This window comes from Vombatus ursinus, unplaced genomic scaffold (genome assembly GCF_900497805.2).
Source record: "Vombatus ursinus unplaced genomic scaffold, bare-nosed wombat genome assembly UNPS02015106.1, whole genome shotgun sequence".
Classification (NCBI taxonomy): Eukaryota; Metazoa; Chordata; class Mammalia; order Diprotodontia; family Vombatidae; genus Vombatus; species Vombatus ursinus.
This window is the reverse complement of record NW_020954884.1, coordinates 1,555,717-1,567,568: the sequence shown is the minus strand read 5'-3', so window position 1 is coordinate 1,567,568 and position 11,852 is coordinate 1,555,717. Positions and strand designations below refer to the sequence as shown.

Genomic DNA, 11,852 nt, shown 5'->3' with positions numbered 1-11,852 from the left:
TTCCTTTTGGAGGCAATCAGGATTAAGTGACTTGTCCAGGGTCATATAGTTAGTGCCTGTGGCAACATTTATTTCTTTAGAGAAGATTTCTAGGCTACAGAGAGTTGGGGAAAATTTCAAAGAAAATGAAAGTTACTTTCATATAGAAACCTGCCACACGGATTAAACAGACTAATTTAATATTTAATAATTTTTCAATTAATTTTAATGAGGAATTATCTATTATTAGTCCATTTTGAGCCAGGTACCATAGTACCTAGGTCCTCAAATACAAAGACAAAAACAAAGCAATCCCTGCCCTCAGTAAGGCAGGGATTCCATATTCTACTGGATGGAAACCTTCTCTGCCAAATGTGTAAGTATGTACATACATATGTATTTTGGGAATCAGACCTGTGATTTCATTTGAACTTCCTCTATACCAATATAGATCAGCACCTTTGTGTGTGTGAATGTGTGTGTGTGTGTGTGTGTGTGTGTGTGTGTGATTTATAGTCCTTAGACTCAGGTCTTTGTCTCAGACTATCTATACACTTCATTCTGCCTCTGCATCCATTGACTGACTTGCTGACTTGCATACAGTATGCACAAAACCTATACAAGTATTTGTATTTATCAGCACAGTGTCTGACAACATATATAAATGCTATATAAATGTTAGGTATTATTATTAATTCATGTGTATTAGGAGATGCATTAGTATCTACATTTTCCCATGAAGACTTTATTCATAGAGTATGGGACCCCAGGCTTCTCAGAACACAGTAGGGGAAACAGTGCTTGAAAACACTTTTAGGTTCACATTTAGGTAAGATTGGAACAGGTTTTGCTACCCTGAGTAGGTGCTGACTAAACTTTAGCCTCAGGGCACATTCCATGACCCACGTTGCCATCCTTCCAATTCTTTTTCCTTTCCCTACTGCCCTGCTGTTCCTCAGCCCAAGAAATTGTATGTGAATACTCTTAATCAAAGACCTGAATGAGAAGCTATGAGTCAGTAAGGATGCTGAAGCAGTGGGTAATGGCCCTTTGATTAAAAGTTTCATTCAATGAAAATCATTGCATATTAGCTGCAGGGATCTATGTTCTCTCCACTGCCTATTTCTCTAAACTATTGCTCTTTGCAAATTTAGAGACTATGTTCTTAGTGCTTTTCATGATAATAATGATAATAATGGTAACAATGACAGCAACAACAATAATAACTCAGCTTTCCATGGCTATTTAAGATTTGCCAAAGTGCTTTCTTCATGATAGCCCTTTGAGGTAGGTACATGAATACTCTAAATCAAAGACTCAACCAGAAGGTATGAGTCAGTAAGGAGCAGTGGGGCATGGCTATTTGATAAGCAGATTCATTCAATGGAAACCATTGCATGCTAGCTGTGTGTATCTACGTTCTCTACCCTGCTAGCCTCTCTAAACTGCTGCTCTTTGGAAATTTAGTGATTGTATTCTTGGTCCTTGTCATAACTACAATAACAGTAACAACTCAGTTTTTTATGGCTATTTAAGATTTGCAAAGTGCTTTCATTACAATGACCCTTTGAGGTAGGTAATACAAGTATGCCTGATTCCTCCATCTAAAAACAATGAAACTAAGGCTTGAGCAAGGCAAATGACTTGCTCAGCTTCACAGGCTAGTGAGTATTACTGGAATCAAGATTCAAAACTGGATCTCACCTGATTTCCAGGTCCAACCCTCTTTCTGCAATGGCCTAATTTTTTGACTAAACTCCAGTTTCGTGGCTTTTCTATCATCATTCTAATTTTCCTTCTACATTTTGGAGCAACTAATCAACAAAAGGGCAGAACCAAGGTGGGGAAGGAAGGGAGTTCTGATCCTTTGTACTTTTAATAGAAACTTGAGGAAGAGTGCTTTGAAAACTGAAAAAAGTATTATACAAGTGCTAAGTATTGTTATCATCATTATTCATACAACTAGTAATTATGACAATAATACAAATTATTATGTGGCCAACAATACCCCATCATTAGCTTCACTACTTTGATAAATAATAATAAACAGCCAAGACATTCTTTCCCTCCATTCTCTTTCTCCTTTCCCTTTTCTTTACTGTCCCACAAATTCTCTTCTGTCTCCATTTTGTTATTTTCCTTTTATCTCTTTTTCCCAAATAGGTCTGGTTTGATCATCTCACACTTACTTCCCTAGATTCCTATTCACTAAATACTTGAGAGCTTGGCAATGTGAGTTTCTGATGTGCTCCTTGGTGAGTAACTCCCTATAGCTTCAAATAGAGTGCCATGAAGTGACCCCCCAAAGCTGTTTCAATTTTTGGCCTATTTTGCCTTGAAAAAAAAGCGAGAAATGAGGATGGATATGCTGGGGTAATGGCCAAAACCAAGATCTTTGCCCCTTGCTCCAGAAGAATTTGGGTCCCATTTGTTTGAAAGGGGAATGATGGGGTACAGGCCCAAGATGACACCTTTGCCCCTCACCCCAAAAAGAATTTGGGTCCCATATGTCCCTACTTGTTTTGAACTCTCTCACTCGATCAAGGAAGTCTCTAGTGTTCACCTGAGGCTATAATCCTATCAACTGGCCTTTCCTTATCACCTACACCCAATCTCCCAGTTCTTTGTTACCCTAATTGAATCTAGTCCTCCATGGTCTATTACCTGCCTGGCCTGGATGCCCCCCCCCACTTCCTATCCTAGATCTTATCTAGACCCCATTCAACCTCTCAGTCACTCCCATCAATCAAGATTCTCCCAGGATCCTCCCCCAATCACCCCAGTTTACGGGCCACTCCCAACAAGATATCCCTTCTCCCAGCCCCTCCTCCAGTCACCCCAAACTACTTGTCCACTCCTAGATCCTTCTCATAGTCTTTCTATATATAAGATCCATCCTGGCCACCATTTAGGGGCTGACACTTCCTTATGCCCACTCATCCTTATGAGTGTCGCAAATGTTTAGGTTCCTTAAGAATCTGGCCAATATGGGTGATCTTTAATAAACCTTGTCTTTGGCTGAAAGAAGGCTTGGGTAGAATTCACTTGGGCAGGACTTGCGTGTCATGATTTTGGGGTCCCAGCACCCCTAACATCTAAACCTCAAAAGATGGTCCTGGATCAAAATATAGATGAATGGAATAATCACTTTTGCATGCCATGTCATCATGCTTTGAAGGAAGCCATGGTCAATTGTTAATAAATAAATTTACTATGGGAGCCAAAGAACTAATAGATAATATTCATTTATTTTCTGATTATAGATTTTACTTTTTAATGAATAAAGACTATGAAGCAACCAGAATGAAATGTGGAAAGCTAGCAAACATAGAGAGTTCAGTTATGAGAATCAGTTTTAGTGATCAGAAGTCCCTTTTACCATGTAGGTAGTGAAGGTATGAGACCACTGAATTGAAATCACAATTCAGATCCTGAACTTAGAGAGTGATACTCATTCTTAACTAGCCTTTTCTGAATCTTATCTATCATTTGCTCTTCCCCAAATTAAGTGCCAGAATATTTGTTATGACATCAAGGAACCCCAGCATTGGGGTAACGTGGGCAGAATCCTTAGAACTCTTACTCAGCTATCCTTGTCTTTAGCCCAGGAGAGTTAAAGAGGAATGACGTGAAGGTAATAGGATCTGGACTGTGACCACTGATAAATGTGAGGGTTTGGGAGTTCAATTTATTTCAGGTAAGGATAAGAGGATTTGGAACTGGAAGCCCAGGAATCATGGTAAATTTCCAGGCAACTTGACCATAGTTGAAGCCTCCGTCATTTGGAGGTCTGAGTACTCTTGTAGAGTCAGTAAGATGTGCCTTCATTTTCTAGGTGCCTGGTCATAGATGTAGAGCTGAAAAGAACATTACAAAAAAAACAAACTCTCATTTTACAGAATGGGCACTGAAGATTAGTGGCTTGCCCAGAGTGACACAGCTGGTAAATGTCTGAGGCTAGATTTGAACTAAGTCTTCTGGAGAACAAACAAACCTGTAAACAAACAAACCCTAGCAAAGATATCTGTTCCAACTTTCCTCCCCCTCTGTACCTTCTTTTACCCATCCAAACTTGGCTTTGGATCAGAAGAGTAAGAAGCACCCAAAATGCAAGGGATCAGGGTTGGGGCTGGATTCTTCATACAAATAGTATCCCCCTCCTGAAGAAACTCTTCCCGATGAAGGCCTGGCACTCACCCAGAAAGGTGCTGGACCTGAGATCCAGAGAAATCTTGCTCACTTTCCAGTCAGGGCACACAAAAACATGGTGATTTCCCCTGGGGCAAGCAGTAAGCCCAGGGCAGCTGTGCCACCTGTGTTCTTGCCTGCACTCAGAAGGGCAAGGGGCTGAGTTTGCCAGGCTCTCTGTCTGTGTCTGGTGGTGCTTGTGCTTGGCTCTGAACGTTGTCAGTGGCCAGTTTGAGCAACATTAATGAGTAGCAAAGTGTTTGCTGATTATCCCTTGGCAAGCTGAGTCTTCAGGCGGACTAATATTTGCCTTGTGATAAAGAAGAGCCTCTCTTAAAAACAAAACAAAACAAAACAAAAGCATGTATGTACACTTCATTTTCCCCCAGCTGCTAAACCACATTTGTGGGAGCTAGGGGTGTACTTTGCGGTTGTAGGGGTTGTTTATTTGTGGGTTTTGTTTCTCGTTTTGTTTTGCAACTCACCTGAAACAAGCAAACAACCAGACTGGAAACAGCTGTGCTTTCAGTACAGCAAAAGCTAGGGGACAGAGGAGCAGCAGGTGTGGGGAAAGGAACCCAGGAGTCCATATTCCTTGCTTAGTGAGCGTCATGTATGATGAACATCTGTTCTTAATGAACACTTATCTCCACACTTGCTGGGACTCCGGCACCTCATTAGGCTGCGTTGGGCTATTTCTCCTCCTGGGTAATATGTTCTCCACCCCCTCACCCTCCTCAGCCAGGATCTGTCTCTTTGAAGGGGTGGGGGCAGAAAGTCAGCACTTGTGCTGTAGGGTCCCTGAAGCTTGTCCACATCCTGCACAAATTCAAGGGAACAAATTTGCATCTCAAAAGTTTTGTAGAGTGAGAAGTCTGGTTACAGTATCAGGGCAAAATTAATGAGGCTTTCTTTGGTTCAATGTATGTGGTGGATTTGTCCCTGAACCTGATTTTTTGGGGTGAGTGGGGGGAGCGACCTCATTCCTATTCCTCTTACCCCCTTTCCAATCCACACATACTCTCCATACATCACAGCAAATAGAAATGCTTTCCTGGTTCTCATTGGACAAAGAAAAGAAGACTAGAAGGAACTGTGTCTTCAGCGAGCTCCTAAGGTCACTACAAAATGAAAAAATTTCTACCTTCAAGCTGTACCTGCTTTGGAATGATGACTGGGTTCTTGAAACCTGAAGAGTGTTACAGAAGAAAGTGACCAGAATGGGGGAAAGTTCTCAGGGTCATGCCCCATGATGATTAGCCGGAATTAGAGACATTTACCCCAAGAGAGGAGACTTGTGTATGGGGTTGTGGAGAGGAGCATGATAGTACATCTTAAGTATCTGGAAGGTTTTCATATAGAACAGGGATTCATCATTTTTTTTTGTTTGGCCCAAGAAGGAAGAACTGGGAGAAGTGGGAGGTGAAGAAGCTTCAGTGAGGCAGATTTCAGTCTGATATATGGGAAAATTTCCTAACAATTAGAGTTATCTAAAAGAAGAATGGGCCACCTCAGAAGGGCATTCCTCTTCACTGGAGAGCTTTGTCAGAAGGCTAAATGACCACTTGTTAGGCAGGCAGTTATTTCAGAGGATGCTCTTATTTGGGTGAAGGTTGAGTTAGATATCTAGACTCTGTGGTCACTTCCAAAACTGAGATTCTTTGATGCTGTGCCTCAGGCCCATTTTTTTCCCCCATTTAGTTCCTTTTAAAATATCCAAGTCTCTGATTGGTAGTTTATAAATGTTTAAAAATGTTTAGAAATTGTTTAAAAATGGTGGCAACTTAAAAATTTTTTAAATTGATTTGGTTGCATAATCTTATAGTACAGTTGATAAAGGTCTGAACTAGAAGTCAGAAAGATTTGGGTTCAAATCACACCTCACACACATACAAGTCACTCCACTTTTTAGGACCTCCGTCAATATCCTCAAATGATGTTACAGAAAAGTTGCCAATCTGCATCCTGGGAGGAGCCTCCATATAAAGGAGCTGCCCACATCGATGAGATGATGTGTGTGTATCTATATGTATATATGTATATGTGTATGTATATTTGTATAGATGTATGTGCCCATATACAGGATTATGGGAAAGTATATGTGGGTGTGTATATATGTATATGTAAATACATACATATGTGTATATACATACATATATACTCACACATTTGTGTGACCACAGGTATATATATATATATGTATGTATGTGTATATATGTGTGTGTGTGTGTGTTCACATTGGATATACACATATTATTTATCAAGAACAATAATTTATATAGTTTATATTTCTCGGCTTGGGACATTCACTGATCTACTACCCCACCTACTATGACCACCTGACTTTCTCTGACTCTTCATTCCCTGGGACCCCTGGGGAACACAGTATTATACTTGCAATTGGAAAAATTTAAATGAGTCCTGAAAATGTGATATGACAAATAACCTGATTCGTTATATTCAACTATTTAATAGTAATAATAGCTAATGTTTATGTAGTGCTCAGATAATGTGCTAAGTGCTTTACAATTATTGTCTCATTTTACCCTCACAACAATCTTGGGAGGTAGGTGCTATTATCATGCTTATTTTATAGATGAGGAAACTGAGACAAACAGTGATTTCCCCAGGGTCATATGGGGAAGTAACTGAGGCTGGATTTGAATGCAGGTCTTCCTGACTCCAGGCCTAGGGCTCTATCCACTAGCTGCAAAACCCAAGTCATCTCCCAAGGGAGTCTATAAGCCATCATCTGATGATATCAGGAGTTCCCACAAGTGTCAGAGGACAAAAGATATTTGATCATTTCTCAGCACATATACCAAGCACATAAATTCCCTTCTAATTTTCCCAAGAGAGGTACCATAACTAGAGAGCTGGTCTCAGGGCCAGGAAGATCTTGGTTTAAGACCTGACTCTGCCATATACTGGCAATGTGACTGTGAGTTAGTCACCTAACATTTTGGTGCCTGAGGCAACTCTGTAAGACTACAAGCTTTAGAGTAATTTCATTTAGTAGAGGAAGTTTTCCCTCTGGGAATTCTCTATACCAAATGAAATTACAGGTCCAGACTAGAACATAGAATTTTTCTAAGCACTATGGGTCCCCCCAATATCAGAGCCAAACAAAACAGCAACTGATATCTATGTTGTCAAGTTTTTGACTTCAAAAAACAATAGCAACTGTTGAAGCAGGCATCTTAATTAAATATTGGTACATTCCATTCAAAAGCTTACAGACATATGTGAACATGGAATATTCCAACTCATATAAAGTCAAATGCCTCTATTGTGGTAGTGGAAAATTACCTTATTCGTAGGGTTGGGTACAGGGCCAAATCTTTCATTTTTTTGACCTGAGAATATAAACTTTGCAAGCACATAGCTTTTCTGATTTTGCACTATAGGGCTGCCTCTTGAAAAATGGTGGTAATCATTACATCTCAGGGTAAATGGACATGAGAGGAAATGTCTCTTGTGAAGCACATTAACACAGAATTTCTTTGTTTTTAATTCAAGAAAAAAAAAAAGACTTTTAGTGAGAGGAGTGAGAAAAATAATAGTCTCAGATAATGTAAGGCCAGTCAAGGTGAGCTGTACCTTAATGTTCTTCCATTGGGTGGGAGGGATTGATTGGCTGGGAATTCTGGAGTTTACATGAACTATTTTGTGGTGGCATTCTAATTCCAGATCTGGCTTTGCTGATATAAACCGATACAACAAAATCATTTAACTATTTAGTTATGTTCCTACCTTCCTACCCTTTATGAACAGTCACACTTGTTCATAAACCATGGAGATAATTATTCCAGTCTCAGTATAATATTAGACTGCCAGGTCCTTGGAGATGATCTAATCTGACCCAGATCTAATCCTCTTTACAAAACTCATGACAAAGGGTCATTTAGCTTCCACTTGAAGACTTCCATATTGACTTTCTACATTTTGGGACAGATCTAAGTACTGGGATTTGTTTTTTTCCTTCCATATAGCAAGCCCAAACTAGCCTCTGTAACTTCTCATTGGTTCTAATTTTTCCCCCTTGGGATCATGTCTAATCTCTGTTTCACATGATAATCCTTTAAATTCAAGAAGACAGATGTCATGTCTCCCCTAAATCTTTAATTATCCAAGTTAAACTTCCCCAGTTTCTTCACCATCTTGGCCAGCCTTTCTCTGGCCACAAGCCAGTTTATTAATATGCTTCCAAAAATGTGGTGCCTAAAAATGAATACAATGCTCTATCCACCAGATGCCAAGTCAAAGTTGGGGTCTGACCAAGGCAGAGCATAGCAGCACCGTCACCTTTCAGCAACCTGTACAAAACACGGCTATTAATGGAGGGTAATAGTTTGTGAGCTCTTTTGGCAGCTACTTCACACTGCAGATTCATATTAAGTTTTGCAGCTCACAAGTCTCAGATATTTTCATGTCAACTGTTGTCTAAATGTATCTTCCCTGGACTTGTTTTTTGAGCCCAAATGTAGGACTTTATTCCCTATTAATTTTTTTTAAATTAGAAACTTGACAGACATCAACAAAATGATCATTTTCACATAAAAAGAAAGTCAAGTCATGAATCTTTATTAACATGCAACTTGTTTTTAAAATACATACTAAACTTTACACCTTACTACCAGAACTTCCCTGCTTGTCTGTGTTCCCTCCCAAACCTCCTTCTGTTTTCTCCTGTGTACTGTATTTTAAAGCATTTCATTGACATTCTTTTCCTTTTTGGGGGGGGGCATCCATCACTATCATTTCCTTCCCTGTTCCCCCATAACTCTCTCCCACATCCTGATTGAATTTAATTTTATTAGATTCAGTCTGTCTTTCTAGTCTGTCAAGGTCATTTTGGATCCCATTTCTGTCATCCAATGTACCAGATACTCCTTTGAGCTTGTCATCAATGGGTTTATCTCAGTCACTGATAAAAACTGTTGAACAATGCCAAGGAAAGAACCATATATTCCTGCACTAAAGACCCCTCTAGGTTGATATCAATCAATTAATTGCCACTTTGGTGACTATTTATTCAGTTAATTCTAATTTAACCTAACTCTACTGTTAATCCAGTTTATACATCTTTGTCCTGTCCCTGAAGTTATTGTAAGAGACTTTGTCAAATGCCTCACTGAAAGCTTGTTATATATCCCCCTTGATCTAATAATCTAGAAACCCTGCTTTTGAAAAATAGAAATGAGGTTAGTCTGGCATGACCTGTTTTTGATGAAAGTGTGCTGGCTCTTTGCAATCACTTTTCAATCTTTGCTTCCTTGTCTAAACTTTCACAAACCATCCTTCCAATAATGCATTCTAGAATTTTGCCAGGAATTGAAATCAGGCTCACTAGTCTATTGTTAGAACAATTTACCTTTGTTCCTTTTAAAAGAATCAGAGTGACATTTTCTCTTTTCCAGTCCTGATATACCACTACCACTCTCCAAAATTATTTAAAAAATCAATGACTGTGGCTCAGCTGTAACATCCACATTTTTTTTCCTTAGCCGAAGTTATAGTTCATTTGGGTCTGGTAACAGGGGAGCTAAGTGCTTTCTTGAGTTTGTATCGTCTGGAAGTTATTTTTTGTTCTATCCTCCACAATCTGAAGATCATTATCCTTTGGTAGAGAAAACAGAAACAAATTGAGTAGTTCTGCTTTCTCTTTTTCCTATATTAACCTTCTCCTATTCTTACCAACCAGAAGCCAAACTTTGTGATCTTTCTCTTACTGCCATAATAACTTTACAAAACTTTTTAATTATTTAAAGACTTTTTTGATTCTTTTTATAAGACCTTGTCATTCTCTTGTATTCATTCTCAGCTTCCTGTCCTCTCTTTTATCTCTTATACATGGCCTTTTTAAATTTGAATTTCTCTGTGGACTCCCTAGACAGCCAGGTCAAGCTGGAGATGTTACATGATACTTTCTTAACATAGATCTCATGTCTGTCACAGGTAAATAACTACCTATACATTTATTGAAGGTGTCTTTGAAAAAATCAGAACAGTTAATGAATTTTGGCTTTCCTTGCTGTTGATTCCATTTTTCAGGAGGTGGAAAAAGTAACAAAGTAGACATGCTATTTCTTGACCTAATTTTGACAAAGGAAAAATAGTTTACTACTGTGGTGGCTTAGAAAATGCTCTCACAACACTATACTGTCTTTTTTTTTTCCATCTTCTAACTCTCAGTAAATGCTTACTACCACATTTCATTCTTCCCGCTTTTCTAAGTTCATGGATCTTTGCACTGGTGAATAAATAACTTCTTGATGTGCAATGATACTCTACTACTTCTTTTAAAATTTTTCCTTTTCAACTAAGTATTTTCTTCCATTCCTGAAGCCCAGTCATGAATTATATCCTACCACAGCTAGGGATACCTATAAGAACATATCTACCTTGTCATGTTAATATATAGTGATCACATCTCCCTTTGTTAGCTGTCCTCTATGTAACATGTAAGATCACAGGTATAGTTTCTGCACTTCATCCTCATCATTGTTTTCTATGAATTACCGAGTACTTTTATTGCTATTATAAGTAAAGGGGGACGTAATTTTCTTCTTAGTTAAGAAAGGAATTTAAGATATGTAAAACTGCTATTCTGCTTTTCAATTAAGAATAGAGAATGTACCATTCTATTCAATAAAAGCAACAAATAACTTCAGTCTTTTATTAGGATCAATTGAAGGAGAAAGAAGAGTAAGAAGAGAGAGAAAAAAGAAGGAAGGAAAAGGAAAAAAGGGACAAATAAATTGATAAAGTTTGCCATCATGAACTTCTCTTGTTTCCCTTAATCCTCATGGAATTGCAGTCTGCTGCTCTCTAGACTGGTCTCACCTAGGAAGTGGTTGCCACAGGGACATGAAAGAATTAAAAGAAGGTAATGCTGGGATAGCAGAAAGCCTTAACTTAAGGCTCACTTAATTCTAACACTTTTTTCTTCTGTCCTGCTTGCCAACCTCCTGTCTTTTGACCACTTGCTTGGATTTTGGATGACTCTGCCCAGTTGACCTTTTGGTCACACATGCAGGCAACCAAGGTACTCATCTGACCCTGACTTATTGCTGGTCTTGTTTGTTCTGATGCAGACACTTACAAGTATTGAACACTATGTTACTGACCTCCAGTACTCCAAAGGATGCTGGAATTCAGCCATGCTGCCAGGCTCCTATTGTAGCTAATAAGGCCAATGTACCTGACATCTAGGGCTGTTGGTTGCCTATGGGGCATTAAGACAGTGATAATTGTACAAAGCAAGACAGAGAAACAGGCAGAAAAAGACTGTTCTGTGAAAAACCATAGTCTAAATAATGACCCTGGATGAGTTACTGGGTTTTTTTTATTAATTTATTTTGATATATCAATAATCACTTCCATATGTTTTGAGTTTAAAATTTTTCTCCCCCTTCCTCCCCACCACCCTCCCCAAGATGGCGTACAATCTGATATAAGCTATACATTTACATTCATATTAAACATATTTTCACATTAGTGATGTTGTAAGTAAAAATTAAAACCAATAGAAGGAAACATCAGAAAGAGGAAACAAAAGTCAACAGAAGAGAAAAAAAATAGCAATTAACTTCCATAGTTCTTTCTTTGGATGTGGATAGCATTTTCCATCACAAAGGCTCTGGAGATGTCTTAGATCCTTGTATTGCCAGGAAGGGTTAAGT

General features: G+C 38.8%; 1 protein-coding gene across 2 annotated transcripts in view; it reads right to left on the bottom strand.

The window, feature by feature from the left end:
- The window catches only part of PRLR (prolactin receptor), a 207,783-nt gene that overhangs the window by 80,750 nt on the left and 115,181 nt on the right, over positions 1–11,852 (bottom strand). The window contains exon 1 of one of the 2 annotated variants that reach the window (XM_027846287.1): positions 4,177–4,335. The exons of the other annotated variant lie outside the window; for it this stretch is intronic. The gene's annotated coding sequence lies outside the window, so the exon portion shown is untranslated. Of the gene's footprint in view, positions 1–4,176; positions 4,336–11,852 lie in introns of those variants that run through there. 2 annotated transcript variants of the gene reach the window in all.